This window comes from Myiozetetes cayanensis, unplaced genomic scaffold, assembly GCF_022539395.1.
Source record: "Myiozetetes cayanensis isolate MyiCay16 unplaced genomic scaffold, myiCay2020 scf18, whole genome shotgun sequence".
Taxonomy (NCBI): Eukaryota; Metazoa; Chordata; class Aves; order Passeriformes; family Tyrannidae; genus Myiozetetes; species Myiozetetes cayanensis.
In genome coordinates, this window is record NW_026087389.1 from 12543689 (window position 1) to 12561141 (window position 17453).

At 38.4% G+C, this 17453-nt stretch overlaps 1 protein-coding gene across 3 annotated transcripts in view; it reads left to right on the plus strand.

Moving 5' to 3' along the window:
• Positions 1-17453, plus strand: part of IL17RD (interleukin 17 receptor D) — a 45513-nt gene that overhangs the window by 9495 nt on the left and 18565 nt on the right. The window contains exon 1 of one of the 3 annotated variants that reach the window (XM_050313145.1): positions 2939-3044. The exons of the other annotated variants lie outside the window; for them this stretch is intronic. The gene's annotated coding sequence lies outside the window, so the exon portion shown is untranslated. Of the gene's footprint in view, positions 1-2938; positions 3045-17453 lie in introns of those variants that run through there. 3 annotated transcript variants of the gene reach the window in all.

The following is a 17453-nucleotide window of genomic DNA, read 5'->3' on the forward strand; positions in this document are numbered from 1 at the left end:
TCTCTAGAACATGTCCCTTACTTTAGATGTTGAACTCCACTCCCTGGGTTACTTCCCCTGAGTAGAAGTGTAGTAACTGCTGTATTGAACTTGTTAATTTAAAATCCTGAGACACTTGTTTAAGAAAGAGTTCTGCCTTAACACATTTAGTACTTTATAGTCCACTGGTGAAGGGATGTTAAGCAGCCATGATTAGATGATACTGGCTTTTCTTTAGGTAATTATTTGGAAATGTTAATATAACATGGATGTTGCTTAATTAAAACTGCAACATTTAAAGGGTGTTTAATAAGGACCAGCTGTCTTTTCCAGCAGATCAGTCTGTAGATGATGAAACAAAGCTTTGATGTGAACTCGCCGGCTTAATTCTGCTCACAGGCTGAATTTTACCCATAAATTTAGCATGTGTTTTGAGAAGCAAACAAGATAAGAGGAGTGTGAAGTATTACTGCAGAACTGTTAAGCTTGAATGCCATTTTTAGTTTGTAAAAGTCAAAATATTTTTCAAGTATTTTGCTTTGTTTTTCCATATACTGCTACTATTATAACGAAGTGTATTTGAAATATATTTTTTCTGGAAGCTTTGGTTAATGCTGATGTTCCTGTAGCATGTGCTGTTCCTAACTGGTTTGAGTTTTGCTTATCAGCAGTGGTTTTACATCTAGCTGAAAAACATTTTGAGCACAGACTTTTCAGTATGGCCATGTGTGTAGATAAGGGCCTGAGTTTTGGAAAGGGCTTGGAGTAACCAACTTGACAGTGAAGATGCCTCCGATGACTGTTGTCAGTGTTTGAGGTTTTGCCAAGTCTTGTTGTAACACCAGTTTTCAGTGGGTTTCTGCTTGCCAAGCTTTCAGTCTCACAAATTGCTTCCTTTGCCACCAACACTCAGAAGACAAGCTCTGTTCATGGTTCTCTTTGGTGGTTTGGGCCATCATTCAGGTGGTAAGGGATAGCAAAAGGAAGTATCTGCATCCTAATTTGATGTCGTGTTCAATGGTCACCCACATTTTTCCTCATCTTTTGGCTGTTGAGGATTTTTCACCCATTTGAAACTCAAAATGCTGTGTTAGGTTCTAGTGAAGGATACATCCCATGTAGCTGTTTCTATACTTTTTAATCCCACCCATCCCTTTGTAGGCTCTCCAGGCAGTAGGTGATGAGTGTCTTCAAACACATGCATGAATTCCTTCTGTTGGCTTAGAAAAATAGATTTCTGCTCCTGCCAGAGCTATCCAGTACATCAAACTGCTCTGCTCCTCCTTCACTTCAATTAAACAATCCATTACTGACCCCAGATGAGTTCCTTGATCTATAATGACTAGGAACGAAGAGGTAAGTATGAAATTCTTTTCTTGGTGTGTTATCGATAATTAGGGCTGGAATCATGACTGGCAAAGCCTTTTGATTAGGTTTATGTGGAGAAGAAAGAAGGAATACAACAGATTATTTTGCATGACAGAATGCAAGGGGCAGGGATTGATTTCTGTTATATGCTCTTTTGTTTCACTGGTAGGACATTGTACCTCTGAATAGCCATTAACACCTTTTGGGAGAGAGTCATGCACTTGTAGGACTGGTAGGAAAAAAAAGACTGATAGCTCACCTACTGCATGAAAAACATACTAATGCTGGCTGTAAGTGAGCAGCATTTTCAATAAAGAGTCAAAATTATCAGTAGTACATGAATGGATATGGAACATATGGAATATATGTGACAACAATCTGTCAAATACGTGTTATGATCTTACTTCATTTTGCCTCCAAAGTTAAAAGCTGTAGGTGCATTAACACTCTTCTTTACTGTTCTTATGGCTATGGATTTGGCCATGGGCTGTTATTCATCAGGACAGTAAATTTGGTTTTGAGGGCACATCACTTGTGCTGCTTATTCCAGTGTACCCAACTAAATGTAAGAGGTAGCTTTGTCCTAGGATCAGGTGTCATAGCTCTTCTTGCAGGCCTGAAAGCAGAACTTCTGAGGTATGTGTTCTGCTTAATTCTAGAAGAGCACTGGAGTTGTGTGTCCATCGCTGATCTGAATCAGATTGTGCTGCCTGGCGATCTGACAGCACACAGAGGTGCCTGTGAAGTGACGATCTCTGTGTTGACTGAAGCACCTTTTTGTTGGCAGTGTGGGGTCAGCAGGCCTTTGAGCCTCTACCTGGCCTTTCCCTTTTCCTTTCCACTGTCCAGGGCAGAGCGTGTGGCGGGAATGCCGAGGTCAGTGCAGTGTCTAAAAGGCCAATGCTGTTGAAATGTGTTCTTCTGTTTTCTGTAACCTTTGGGTTCTGATGATCTCACATTGAAAGTATGAGCTCCTTTTGTGCTCAGCCCTGGGTTGGCAGAAACAATAAGGGACAAATGAGGAGCGTGTGGAGTTCAAAGGGCTCCAACTAAATACGCGTCTCAGGACAGAAGTTGCTGTGAATGGTGGGTATTACACAACAACTGGACAACATCAATCTAAGTCTTGGGGCTGCTGTCTGAAGGAGATGACAGGTCTGCAGTTCTGCTTGGAGCTGCTCATTCTGGGCTTTAAGATTTCCAAATCACTGATTTGTAATGATGGATCTGTGTGATCCTTTACCTCACAAAATTGGGTGTAATAATGTTGCCGTACCCAGTGTAATACGGTAGCGCTGGGTTTTCCTCATGGTTGGTGGGCACACTTGGATTTTAATTTCTGACCTTCCTTATGTTCTTCACTCTTATATCAGTGGGAGGGACTAGATATTTCTGATCTTACTTCTGACTACATTCAAATCCAACCAAGCAATCAATGACTTCCCTGACTTTTTTTGTATACGGCTGTGGGAAAATTCCTGGTTGGCTGGCTATGAATTAATGAAAATCCTTAGAATGCCTCACTAATGATAGCTCCTGTGGCTTTAAAAATGCTATTCCCTTTTTTAATTTGAGGGAGGTCACAGAGGTTTACAGAAACTAAGAAAGGAAAACTTAACATCTGGTTGTGCTCTGCTGATGACTGCTTTTGTGTGAAGAAAAGTTATGGCGTCACCTCGGCATCAAACACATTCAAGGTGATCCTTTCTAAGAAGTCTTTGCAAGAACCTTCCTCACTCAAACTGTGTTTTCTAATTAACTTTGCTTTGTATTTTCAAATGGAGGATTTTAGTTCTCCATGGGAATCCCAAACTCATATTGTTACTTAAAATGCACCCTATCTTTATAAAATAAACTTATTTTCTTGAGTTTTATATATATACCATAAAAATATTTCTATATGTTTACTAATATTTTCCTTTAAGAGTTATCAAACTCCAGGATTAAAACAAGCTACTGGGTTGGATTCTGGGGTTCATGAAAGGAAGTTTGTTTTGTGTTTGCATATCCATAGTGAAGTTCAGTTTCATCTGTTTGCGTATAAAATTCTGAAGATTAATCTGATTATTTTTTTTAAGGTTAAAAGAGAGTGTTTGGCTGTTTTTTCTCCCAAATAATGCAGGTTAAAATTGTGTGAGAAGTCGGTTTAGCTCATAGAAAGGCGTAGTATGAGAATCCAAACAGTAAATCTTCTAAATTGTTAAAACTCAGAGTTATCAGCTGCTCAGTTAAACATATGTATTACAGGTGTGACTGGCCTGGAATCTGAAAGCATTGAAAAATACAACTTTAGAGACTTTTAATAGTCATATTATCTTTTTATATTATGAAATGATTTAAACAAACTCCATGCAGAACTCTTGTGTTTGTCATCTTGTGGAAAAAACACCCCAATCTGTTTTCCTTTTAAACCTGGAATACTAAGGGGTTTGCTGAGTAGTTTTGTTTCTGCTTTTGTTGTGTTGTTCTGTTTAAAGAGCTAAAATCCTACCTGTTAAAATCAGTGGCAACACTGGGACTTCCGTTTTGATGGGATTTTCTTCCACACTCCCAAGTGGTTTGATGCTCTGTGGTTGCCCAGCCCTGAACTGCTGTGACCGACTTCATGCAAAAGCTGGTCCAAGCCTCCCACCTGGTGCTTCTGTGGGTGTAGGGGAATGTTCCTGCCTGCTGAACTAGGACAGAAGTTCACAGCACAGATCACTGTTCTCAGAGTTAGGAAGTGCACTGTAAAGTTGCATCTTAGTTTGTCACATAGAAATAACTTCCTTTACTAGCAGGCCATTGGGGATAGATTTCCACCCCATCCCCCCAGGTGTACCAGTGTACCTTTGGATACAGCTGCCGATTCAATGAGGAATTCCATCATTTTCCTGTCTGAGCTATTAAGGTGCCAGTCTGTATCTCATCTCAGAGCCCTTGTAAATCCTGCCTGCGCTGCTTCCCATTCCTCCAGTTTCTACGGGAATCAGGGTTACCTTCCTGCCCAGGCTTGCCCCTCATTGTAGGCAGTAGTAACAAAAGTGAGGATGGAAGTTGGAACTGGTAAACTGTGCAATTTGGGCTGAGCATAAGGAGTGCTCTGTCTAGATAAACTTCAAATATGGTGTGGGAAGGGGGCATTGCTGAATTGGAAATCTTTTTAGCAAAGTTTTCAAGCTTGTGCTGGGCTTCCCCTTGAAGTCTGAGAGATATGGGGTATAAATGGGTGATTTAAGCTTCACCTTATGAGTGTGAGCAGATCCTTAGAAGCTTGGAGTGGGATTCTGAAAATGAATGGAGTGCCCTAACTCTTATTAACTTTCAATGGGATTTGTTCTCTTTTGTGGCTCAGGGGTGTAGTTATGTTTTATATTAACTCAGCAGTGAAGCTGGTTAGTGAAATTTTCACTCCCACCTGCTTTTCCTCCCGCTTTGGTGTTGCTGTTTGCCCTTCCCTCCCCACCTGCTTAATGCACCTATTTGTGAGCTGCATTGTAATTCACGTTATTAAAGCAGTTGGAATTGAAAGTATCCTTACTTTTTTTTTCTTTTCCTTTTTCTCTTCACAACTGAGGTAGTTTCAATGACATGGATAAAATGAGGTCCCCCCATGCAGTTATGTTAAATATATGTTCAGAATTGGTGAACTACAGCACGGAGGAAGAGCCAGGGACTGGACAGAGGAGTCAGGAAATCCCAAAGCCAATTTTGTGATTAGGTCAATGTTCCGTGTAACTATTCAGATGCTTTTAAAATTCCCACCCTTGAGGTGTGTTAATTTAGATACCTTTAAAAAAGTATCTCATCAAAAGAATTTGAGGTTGGTATACAGAGCATATATGAAACTTTAAATTATTCTAGATTTTTCGTGTGAACATTTTTAACAGTGAATTTTTCACAAACAAGAAGATGATAATGTTTCAGAAATCACTTCAGTGTCTGTTGAAATGCAGCCAACTCTGTGGTGGAATACAGACCTCAGGGTAACGTTATACAACCCTTCCTGCCAGGAAATGAAGAGTGGTGTATTCATTTGTAACCCAAGGGGGGGACTTCACTATACAGCCTATAGTTTGTAAATGGAATTTGGACAGATTACCACTGAAATTACAGAATGACCCACTAGGTCTTATTAGCTCTCTCTGTTTCTTACCTTTCTCTGAAGACAGAATCTGCTGTTAGTACAGTGTCCACGAGCAAATTTGTGTAGTTATTCAGTACAGTCAAGGATGTTTCCCCATTGTAAAGAGCTTTGATTTTATTTACTCTCTCAGAATTTCATCTGAGGCCTCCTGATGCTGCTTCACAAGCCATGTGTTAACAGCCCCAGAAGGAGAAAGGGCCAGACATTTAGCCTGATGCTCGAGTTATGAAAGAATATCTAAGGTTTTGCTTTTTCTGTTGTTTATTACAAAATATTTAGCTAAGATTCTTTTCAAAGAATCAATACAGTGTCTATTTCATAGTTACAACTTTGCTTTATTATTTAATTTTTTTTTTTTTTAGCAAATTGTGTTGCCGGTGTTTAATAATTACTTTAGTTTACCTTCTGACAGGGGTAATAGCTTAACTACAAAAAGAGTTAAAATAAGAATCAAAAAGACAAAACACCTAACTCAGCCTGGCCCTAACAGGTGAAAAGTTATTTTTCCATGCTTCTTCAGAACATCAATGGAAACAAAACCTTTATCTTTTATTCATTAGTTAGGAATAATGCAAGTTGGGATAGCTTAGGTTTCTCCATATAGTTGCATTTGTAAGAGTAATTCCCTAATCATGCCATTCACTTTTGGGGTTCTTTTTCAGTAAGGGCCACTGGCCGTGAAATGTCATGCAGAGTTGGAAAATGGGACATTCAGCTCACTAAAGAATGAGTAGCAAGGACAGAAGTTCCTTTTTATTACATTCTGGCAGTAGATGTAGGAATCAAAGCCACAACATGAGTGGTGGAAACACACCCCATACTGTCTGACAGTGCTCAGAGCAACCACATCACCTTTGGTCACATGTTTTAGTTATTGTTTATTGTATTCCACTCAAGCCCAGAAGTTCCAGTGTGGAAAGTCCAGTAGTTGATTTGCCTGTACGTGGGGAGCTGACCTGGAGTTACAGGTGTGATTCCCCCTCTCCTCCCAGCGTGGTTGGGTTTCCTTGCAGCAGAGGAAATATTTGTTTCCATGTTTATATTTTAGGATCACATGCAAGTAATATTTCTGTTTTAAGTTATCATTTATGTTGGAGGTGAAACTTGATGATCTTTGGATCTACTTCTCAGTTTCCTAAAATAATATAATTTTATTTTATATCTTCCTGTGCAGTGATTTAGGATTAGCCATTTATATGTTCAGCTTAACATTGATAAAAGGAAGTCACGTAAAAATTTGTGAGAAACACAGGTTCAATTTAACTTTTTAATCTGTGCATTTAAATGCCATCTTAAAACTTCCATTGCATTCTGCCTTCTTAAATAAGGTGACTGCTAGAAGGAAACTTGTTCACTGTATTGACTTTCTGCATAGAGACACTTTTGTTGGAAGTGATTGCTTCCTGCAGGAAAAGATCAGGTAGTGTGTGTGTATCTTTAAAAACAAGAGGCTAAAAAATAGTGTCAGTGCTTTTTTGAGTATTTGGAAATTCAAAAGAAATTTTGTCATAATTTGATCAAAGTCACATAACCTGTGGCTCTGTTTTTGTTACACATGCTGATGGTCTGTGGATAACATTACATTTTTTCAGCATGAAACTGGACACTTCAAATCCCTAAAGCAGGCTCAAATTTACGGTTAATAAAAGAATTTATTGTACTGGATGTCATCTGCTATATCACTCTGGGAACAGAAACTGGCAGTGAGCGGACAGGAAATATTTCCATTTCAAATCGCCTCAGTCCATGGTCTGGGGCAAAGTGTCTGATTTCAGAAAAATCACCGTGGATATCGATGTAATAGGAATATTAAGAAGAGTATAAGCCTTTTCAAAGATTTTTTTTGTTTTGTTTTGTAGTATTTTATGTAAAAATGCTGGTTATTAGTGTCACCTAATTTATTCCGGCATTGATCCCTTAACCTGTTCAAGGCAAGAAGAGTGAGGATGTATTTTCAGGTGAATGTCTGTACATACCAAGTGAACAGCACTTTGAGCTGCTGTACAGTGGCCAAACTACTTCAGAGTCTCAGACCTTTGTAATTGTAGTTGGTTGGGTTTTTAAGGCTGTGAATTCCTACGTGTTGGTTGGGTTCTTGGAGCATAATGGATTTCTTCAGGTTGTCTCCTCTTCAAATGTATTGTAAGGTGTGAGATCCATGGATTGGAACTTTACTAATGGAAACTTCAAGCAGTCAGATTGAATTTTCGCTGTGTTTTTCATGTGTTAAGTAGTACTTGAACAGCTCTGCATTTTAAAGTATTTAAAGTGCTTAAAATAGTTGTATGTTTTAAATGGATATGTTTGTCTAGGGGACATTAAAACCAGTGGGAAAAAAAGTTTTAAATTTTTATCTTCATCATGTACTAACATCCTGAAATACTCAATTTTTGATTTTCATATTGCTGTGCATTACTGTGTGGTTATAAAAGTTTGGAACCAATTGTGTATTTCCTTCTTTAAAAGATGTGTGGCAGAAGCAGAAGGGTGCTTTTTTTTACAGATGCTTCATGAGACTGATTTGAAAAAAACAAAGAGAGAAGTTAATATAAAACCCCTAAAATCATGTCAGATGATTAATTCACCTGATTTGACACTCTGTTTCTGATAGATTCAGTGTCTTGAACATCACTTTGTGGAAAGCTCAGTGTTTTGCCACTATAAATGTACCTTTGTTCATCCTTCAGTGTTTTCTGTATTAAGTTTGAAAGGCTTTCCCCCCCCCTCAACATTGGTAGATTATAATTTAGATTTCAAATGGTTCTTGTCAAATTTCTATCAGCACTTCGTACCAGTAACCCTGATTATACTATTAAAATAACTTAACCTCACACCTTATTAGTAATCAAAACAACTCAAGCAAATAATCCACAACTTATAATGTGGAAAACTTCTTTTGTAGTCAAGCCTTAGCTTCTGTGTATCAGCTCTGCATCAAGTAAGTTGTTTGGGTGTATGGGATTTTTTTCAGCTTTGCAGGAACAGAAATTAGAAAACAAGCCTTAATAGGGCAAGATTTATTACTTAACTTGGGCAGTTTGGAAAAGTTTTATTGTCTAAGGTGTAGGCTAAAAAAAATCATTAATTAAATCTGTATGTAAAAACAAAGCACTCCCCTTTTAAAGGCAGGAAAAGTTTAAACTATGGAGTCGTAAAACTGATTAGTTACTCTGAGTGTCAGTGAAGGGCATGAATCAAAATCTGCATCTCGTTATGCTGAATGTGTGGTGTGTTCCCTGGAACAGCTCGTGTGTTTGATGTAGGAGTCTAAAATGATTTGTTTTATTTCTATGTTTTTATGATTTTATTGAGATGAGTGAGGTTACGATTTAGAATCCCCTCCTTTCAGGTTCCTCTGGGTTGTAAGGCCTGAGTGTGGAATGAGTCTGGATTTCATTGGTGCTGCTTGTGTGGAGACCAGAGCTATTTCTTTGGAGCAGCACAGCAGTGGTATTTTTCCTGAGGCTAAATGCACTTTGTACCATTCCTGCATTTGTCAGAGTAGGCCATGACAGAACAGACCCATATGCCAAGCCTGCATTTGCACACCATTATTATATTATTATTATATTTTTATGTTTGTTTGTTTGTTTTTATTGGATAATCAAATTTTGACCGATAATACAAGAATAAAAAGTCCTCCAAGGTTCTAGGAACTTAAGAAATGCGTAAGGGCAATCCTTCATGAAAAAGGTTTCCAATGAAAATATTGCAAGGGCTTAAATAGTAGTTAAGCAAATGGCACCAATGAAGTAATTTAAAGCCCAAGCAGGTTGTGGCACAGGTTGTGTCAGTGTTTTAACAGATATCACATTTCATGTCAAGTAATGTATTAATTAGTATGAAAAAAGCAGTTATGAACTGGCCGTGTATGGTACAGATAGAATGTGTAACCTTTGCTTTGGCCAACTTTCAAAAGCACTTAACATGAAATACTTAGCAAAAATGCATCTATTAAACTGTTTAACTTGTTCAAGTGTATTACCAAGTGTGATATCCAGAGGGTGTGATTTTTATTAGTGGAAACTGAATGCAGTCAGGCTGGGGTTTCAGTACCACTTCAAACTTTAAATCTCTCTTCTAAATATTGTATCTAGGTACCCTTTTTTAGTAGTTAAAGACCTCATGGGACTTGATAGCACATAATGCCTAAAGAGTTTGCCAGTACAGATATGCTTAAGACACACACATTTCCCTGATTTTTTTTCTTCCCACCAGTAAGGTTTAGTGATACTTAGTGCTTTTTGAATCCAAGTACTGAGAGGGAGATGAGCACACAGGAGAACTTGAATGTATTCTATCTTCTCTTCATCCTCTTTTTTCATTGTGAAAAGCCTCAACAATCCTGATGGCAGAAACTGCACTGTGTAAAGAGGTGGTTGAACTCTGAGATAAACTTTATTCAAGGCTGGCAGTTCTCAGGAACATTCTCAAGAATGTTTCCTCAGAAAACTGTGTTTTGGATGGTTTTATTTTGTTGTGCTCAAATTCCTGGTGTTGATCATCGTTTGATGGAGCTTTTCCTACTTGTCTGTGAGTAGGGAAGCTCCAGTTTGTTTTACAGAGGGGGGCTGGTGTAGCTGGAATATTTTACTGCTCTTTCTTCCAAATATCCTTCGGGTGGACAAGAAGTGTTTGTGCAGCTTTGTGTACATTTCTGACACTTCCAAATGGAGGTTTTTTGGCTGCAAATGTGATGGCTGCACTCCATAGAGCGTAACCAGGAGCGTATAAATTCCCTGGCAGCCAAAGCTTTAAATCTGCAGCCACCAAATGTATCTGCCTGGGTCTCTGAAGTTCAACCATGTGGATCATCAGAACAAGTAAGCACTGGACCTTCTAATCCTCATTGTTGAATGTGTTACTGCTTAAGCTGTGGAGTAATTTTTGTCTTCTCTGTGGACCTGGACTAGACAGAGGCTCTCAGAAAGAAATATTTCCTAAAAGCGTGTAGTTCAGCAGTGAGAATCTCTGTTTGCAGAGATTTTGAGGAGCTGGGAGTAACAATGCACAGCAGTGCAGGAACCAAAGCCCACCTTTAACACAGCCTTGTGTCTGAGTGCAGGAAGCAGCTTCTGCAGCTTGTCCATTAACTGAGGGAAGGAAGAAAGGGAGGAACACTTGATTGCTTCCTAGAGGGAAAAGTAATTGATCTTATTTCCATAGTTGATGTGCAAGAACTTTTACTTCTAACCAGAAAGTGTTTTCAGTCATTGTGTTTGACATAACGGCCCCTCCCTTATTCTGGTTTGTTGGGTTTTTTTCTCATCCACTTTTAAATAGCCTGGAACAGTCATCATGCTCCTCTGTTCTCACACTGCAGCAGTCTGGGGATTGTATAACATGGCTGTGAATTGAATAAATGTGATTATTCCTCTTGTGTATACCATGACAGTGAACGTGATGCCAAAGGTGCCTTCACGTTCTACTGAGTAGGTGCCCATCACCTTTCCAGGCCTTGCTTCTCATTGCCCAGGGCTCTTCAGGTCCTGTAGCTCACAAGGATGGGAACTTTGGGAGGAGATGCTTGTGTTACTATAAAGAAAGTTGTTTTTTTTGCTTCATCTCCTGTGAAAACAACTTCATGTGAGGTATTAAAAATGCTGCTGGGGGAATCGTGAAGGATTCTTTAGAGCTAGAACATGGGGGGTTGGCAAGTAAATCATTGGTTATTCCTGGAATAGAAGCATACTGCTTATGAATTCTCTGTCTTAATACCTCATGGATGAGTACAGTTGTGTGTTTCTAAATCCCTTAGAATAGGTTTTTACATCCAAAATAATTGTGTTACTTCAGAGGAAGGGATTAAGATGGAAAAATCCCAAATTCTGTCTACTTTAAAAGTTTTATGAGTTCTGTGGCACTTTAATCAGTGGAGTTATTGCTAAATTAACCTGCCACCAGATCCTCCAGAACCAAAACTTTGGTCTATTTATATGGTTGTCCTACAAAACCAACATATATTAGTATTCTTTACAGTCATGATCTCCTGTGGATATGTAATCCTTTCTGTAGTTGTGCCTGGATGTTTCATTTGTGTAAGTGAGAATTAAAATTAGGTTTCTAAGAATACTCATTTCATATTTTCTGACTGCAGACTCTTAAAGAATTTCAGTGACTTCATCTCCAATAATACAGGAGAAGAATTAGGAAGGGGAGGGGAACGTTGTGTGAATACACCAAAACAAAATAGATATGTTATGTCAAATTTTTCACATTCCAGCCTTTATGAGATGTTCTGCTTTAAAGACTGCCTTGCAAGCAGCTGTTCCTATCATTTTCAGAACTTACAAATTGAATAAAGTCACCCTGTACTGCAAACAGAGTATCTCCACTCTGCTTGTTCCGGGGTTGTTTACAATGAAAATCTCCAACATTGCAGTAAATTTCAGTTTAATTCTTTTTTTTTAGGTCTAGCAGTTATGAGTAAAATAGTTAATCCACATTTGATGACGGTTTCCCTCAGAATTGTTAGAGGTGTTTTTGTGTGTGCACTTTGGCATTATATTGAGAAGTGAAGAGTAAAAAAACCCACCCCTAAATAGTCACAGCTGTGAATTGTGTTCTGTCTGAAGCTTAAAACTGAACCTGTGAAGTCAGTGCTAGTTACTTTGACAGATTTTCTGTTTCTTTGGATGAAACCTGAAATCAAACCAAGAGCTCATGGTGGGAGTTTCCAGTTTGAAAGGTAGGAATCTGGCAGTAGAACATTATTAGGGAAACAGTTATGATTTTGGAAATAAGTTCCTTTAGTTGTTTTCCAGGTGCCATTGCATTTGCTCAGCTTTAAAGGCAAAGACTTTCTTTTTGGATTTGCCTGTCTTGGAATGACTTAGTCATTTAGGAGAAGCAACAAACTTTTATATGCATAAAGTCTTGAAAGATACGATTTGTAACTCTGAAGTATTTTTCTTTTTTTTGCTTTCCTTTTTCTCTGATGTTCTATCCTCTGAAGACTGCATAATTTCTTAATATGGTAAGCAAAATGGATACATGGACATATCCATATCTTTTATATCCATATTAATATAAATAAGATATATCCATTGTTCTCTCATGCTTCAGTCACCTCTTGAAACCTTTTCTTGATTGTCCTTTAACTGTGTCTGAAGACCTTTGTGAGACAAAGACTGTGCCTCTCAGCTTATGGCTCTGTGTGCACAGTAATAAAATGAATGAAAATATATTGTTTAATTGTTTCATGGACAGGTTAGTTTAGAAGTGCTTGGGTATAAGTTAAAATTCAGTGCTTATGCAGTTGTTGCTTTAAGTGTGAGGGACAGTGTAGGCTGACTGAGAGTGTGGATAGCTTTGCACCATAAAAAGAAATATATTCTTTAATTTGAGTTAAATAGTGAGCTTGTTGATTTTACAGTGTGCTGTGCACTATGTTAAGCAGTAAATATCCATAAGAGTTTCCATTAACTTCTTCAACATTATTTCAGATGTATGTTATTCTATTTGTTGTTTACAGCACCAGTCAGTGTTTCTCAAACTAGTTTGTCTTGGGTCCCTCTAAAAGAAACTTCACTCTTTGCAGCCCCCTTCCTTCCCAGCCACAGTCACCATTCCTGCACCTGTCTTGGCTCTTTTTCTCCCCCTCCCTTCCCAAACACCTCATCTTTTCTTCCAAATCTCCTGCCAGGGGTCACATCCCACAGTTAAGAGAGCACTGCTTTAACTGGAGACTTTTGGCCTTTGTCCAAATAGCCTTAGACAGTTTGTAGTGTTTGTGGGGAGTGGGCTTTGTTTGTGAAATAAAACTTCTGGTAACTTTTGGGGGGGCTTTTTCTTTGTTTTTAGAAGCCTTGTTATTTACCAAACGTTATTTGCACAGGAAAGTTGGAAAGAACTGACTGTGACAATCCAAACGATGGAAAACTTCTCAGGCAGACTTGCAGACTGCACAAGGGAAATGGGAGCTGGTGCTGCCCCTTCTCTGCCAGGCTCTGCTGCCTGGAATTCCCAAGTTAGACTCAGAGATTTAAGATTTTCATGGTAGGCAGCAAACAGTGTAGATTAAACTCGCTTGCATTGTTGTTAAGTTGTGCCTCTGAGAACTGTCTGTTCCTCAGAGTAACCCGGGTGCAGTTTGAGTGAGCAGCTGCCTGGAGTCCTGTCCCATCTGAGGAGCTGTGCTGGAAATGCTCCTGGTAGTATTTCTCCTTGTAATGATTTCTTACTTCTCTGTCAGATGGACTAATTTATATAGGAACTAAAATAACCAGGAGTGGGGCATAAAAAAGAGGCATTTCTACTGCTTTGGTTTTGGGTTGGGTTGTGGGTTTTTTTGGTTCAGGTAGGATATGGTGCTGTTCATGATCCTCAGCCAGCGTGTTTCACCTCAAACATCCCAAAAGACCCCCCTGAAACTGGTATACATGCACCCCTCTCAGGACCACCTCCTCCTCTGGTGGGATTTAAGGCAGCAGCTGTTCCACTGGATATCCTTTCATGATAGGAGGAACTTGGGAAAACCCTGGCCTGTTGAAACGGCAGAAGAATTGTTCAGACAAAGTGTAATTACCCATGTGGGAAGTCAACCATTAAAAATGTCATAATTTTGTGAAAACTGAGATATTTAATGATGATAAAAGGTCAGGACAACTCTTATAGCAGCAGATTTTGTGCATGCAATGCACATATATATGTTCCTGCATTGCATGCACAAATTCTGCCTCTATATCTATATCTCTCTATCTATCTGTATGAAAGGCAGATCTGAACAAAACTCATGATTACACTAATCAATGACACCAAGGATATAATAATATCCTTGGTTTAGAATTCATTCTGCAGTCAGTGGAGTACACACAAGTTTGTATAGCAAACATCAGCATGGATAATGTATTTAGTTATGTTCTCTTGGAAGAAATTTAAAATGCAGGCATATAAATAATACAGATAATTAATCCTTTTACTGATGGCTCTAGAAATATAGAATATTTTAGCTTGGTTGAAAGCATCAATAAAGCTGTAAAACAAAAAGAGCAGATGTCAAATATAAAGCTTTTGGTTTAATGAGCAATGAGTATGGTAAACATTGATTATTCATCTTGATGTTAGAGTTCAAAAACAATTGTCCCTTCAGTTTGCCTCATGGGAGTGTGAAATTAGGACCATGTGTGTGTTGATTAACAACATATGAAAGATGAATCATGATTACTGTTTTGGTCTGGTGCACAAGGCTGTGCTTGAGGGGGAGTGATTTCCTACCTCCTCTAGCAGATCTCTGTAATTAGTGCATCTCTCTCTGTTTCCTTGGAGCCATGTTCAAGTGGTTTCCTGACAGTGCCTATTCACACACGTAAATTGCCTTTCCTGAATGAAAGAGTGTTTGCTCAACAGAAGTTGAGTGTTGGAGGATATTTCAGTATTATTTGTGAAAACAGTTATTGACTGAACATTCTGGAATCACCCATCCATTTCTATCACCAAGGAATCATCAGATATAAAAAATAGATGTTACTTTCAAATACACAACACAATGTGTTCTAGGTTAAAAGGAAGAGGGAAAACTTCAATAAAAATCAAGCAGATTTTTCATTTCGTTCCATTGTATTTAATTTATGGGTCTGATGGCAGACGTTGGTTAAATTTAACTTTTCTTGGAGGCACAATTAGTTTCTGTGGTTAAAAATTTGCTTTAAGCTTTATTTCTGGAAATGTAATCCTAATTTTGCTCCTCTCTGGCCTAGTAATGGGTAGAAGGAGTTGACATAAGTGCTTTTCATTAGTGAGCTGTTACCGTAAGTGAGGGCTGGGTATTAGAAAAATATTAACAAACAAAATTAGAGGTTGACTTCATGTAATAGTCTTTGCCTTTTATTAATACCTCTGCTCTTTCATGTTGAAAGATGGATGTTTAAATACAATGAAATGCCTGCACATGTCTTCAACATCTAAATGAGTTACTCATTCTTCAGGAGATGATGTGTTTTAGTGTTACTCGGATCTGTGCTGATTTAAGATATCTTGGGATCTTAACCGTAACTATTCAGGCTGTGGATGTGGATGGAGGAGCAGATCCAGCACTGATCTCTGTGATTTGAGGTGTGTGATATGTGATGTGATTCTTTCTGGCTTGCTTGCCCAACACAGATACAGGATTTGGATCTTAGCTTATCGTGTTTTCTGTGGAGTTCTGTGCTCTGAGCTCCCACAGTGTGAGATTTAATGTGGATAATGCTTTTCCCCCATCCCCCCACTTTTTGACAAATAAGGTTATTTGTGATTTAATCTGTATACATTTCAACTTTGATTATCTATTCAAAGATCAGTGGTCTATAGCTCTTCCTAAAAGATGTTTTGGCTGTTTCCTTTCCTGTGTATTCCTTCTCAGTCCGTGTGTGTAGAAGTTTGTGGACCACAGGGATTTTGTAGACAAAGCTCCAGACCTGCTTTCCAGTAAAGTTCAGAATAAATTAAAAGCTCCATGTAAATTCAACAAATGTTAGTGGTTAATTAATTATTGATAGAATCATAGAATGGTTTGGGTTGAAGGAACCTTCAAGATCATCTCCTTCCAACCCCCCTGTCATGGGCAGGGACAATTAACCGAGAATGTAGAGCCCTGAGGCCAGAACGTGTTTATAGTTTTAAAGTCAGAAGCTCTGAACAAGTTCTCTTAGCTCTGAGCCATTTAAAACAAGGGAATGCTTTCTGGAGGGATGTATTTTTTTAAACTCACAGCAGTAAGTATTGGGAGGATTAATACTAAAATTTAGCATGATGAAATTATCGGGGTAGTTTACATGTTTTAACTTATAAGTGCTATCTGGTTCAACACTTTAAGGCAACCCTAATTCTCTCACTTTTTACTGCAGCCTTTTTATGCCTTTTATACATCTGGGAGCCAATTTTTACATCCAATAAGTCTTATGTGCTTAAGTTCAGCAGAGTTTGACTTTATGTTATATCTGCGTTTTGCATCTACATTATTAATGACTGTGCTGTATTGATTTATACTTCTACTGTTGTGTAGTTTGTGATGTCACCATAATCCCAGTAGAAATGTAATTAAAGGTGTGGTGAAAAGTGTTGCCTTTTCTTTTAACAGAGGATATAAAAAAATCCCATCTAATGAATTGAAATACTTGTGCCATTTTTCTGTGGGCTATGGTAAAATTTGTCTCTCAGCACTTCAGCTGTAGGACAGAAGGAAGACAAGTAACAATTTGGTGGTTTATCTGCCTTTATAAATATGAAGGTTACTTTTTTGTAATTTTTTTAATCAAATAATCACATCTGTTTTGATGTAGTAGTAAGTTATATGACATCTCATGAAGTTCAGAGAAACAGAAAATTAGTCAGAACAGGTATTAATAAAAAAGTTAAGACTAAAAAGAAAAAGATGCCTTCCTGTTTCAGGAAGCCTTTTTGTACAACAGCTGGTTCAGTGCCAAATTAAATCAGAGTTAAACAGATGAAAAGCCACCTAAGAAGAAAGAGAGATTACAGATTTAACTTCTAACAATGCTATCAAGATTGAGTTGCTTTCGTTCTTTAGGTAGTGTTTTAATTTTTTTTTTCAAGGTAACAGCTCATACCTTGGTTTTCTTTGTACATCCCTGTTTCTGATTGTGAAGTGACACCCAGGGGGTGCTGGGGCATATCCTGACAACATCTAATTACTGCTGCAGTCCTTCTATGCTACTGATTTTTGCTGCTCACATTGTAGCAGTGAACCCAGATACAATTCTATGGAAATGGGTGGTATTTTTTTACAGCTAATGGTAAATGTGGTGTGATTTGCCTTTCAAGGCATAATACTCCTTCACAGCAATCAGCATTCCAGTTTTCAGCTTTGTGTCTGGTTTGGGGTGAGAGTGATGCTACGTTTTGTGTTTCAAAACCAGTTTGAGTGCTTTTTGAAGGGTAAGGTATTGCACCTCTGAGGTCCAGAGTCCTTTTGGAAAGGACAGAAGAGGCAGCAGATTCATCAGCCTGGGGATGTGTCTGGATTCCTCCCTGGCAGAGC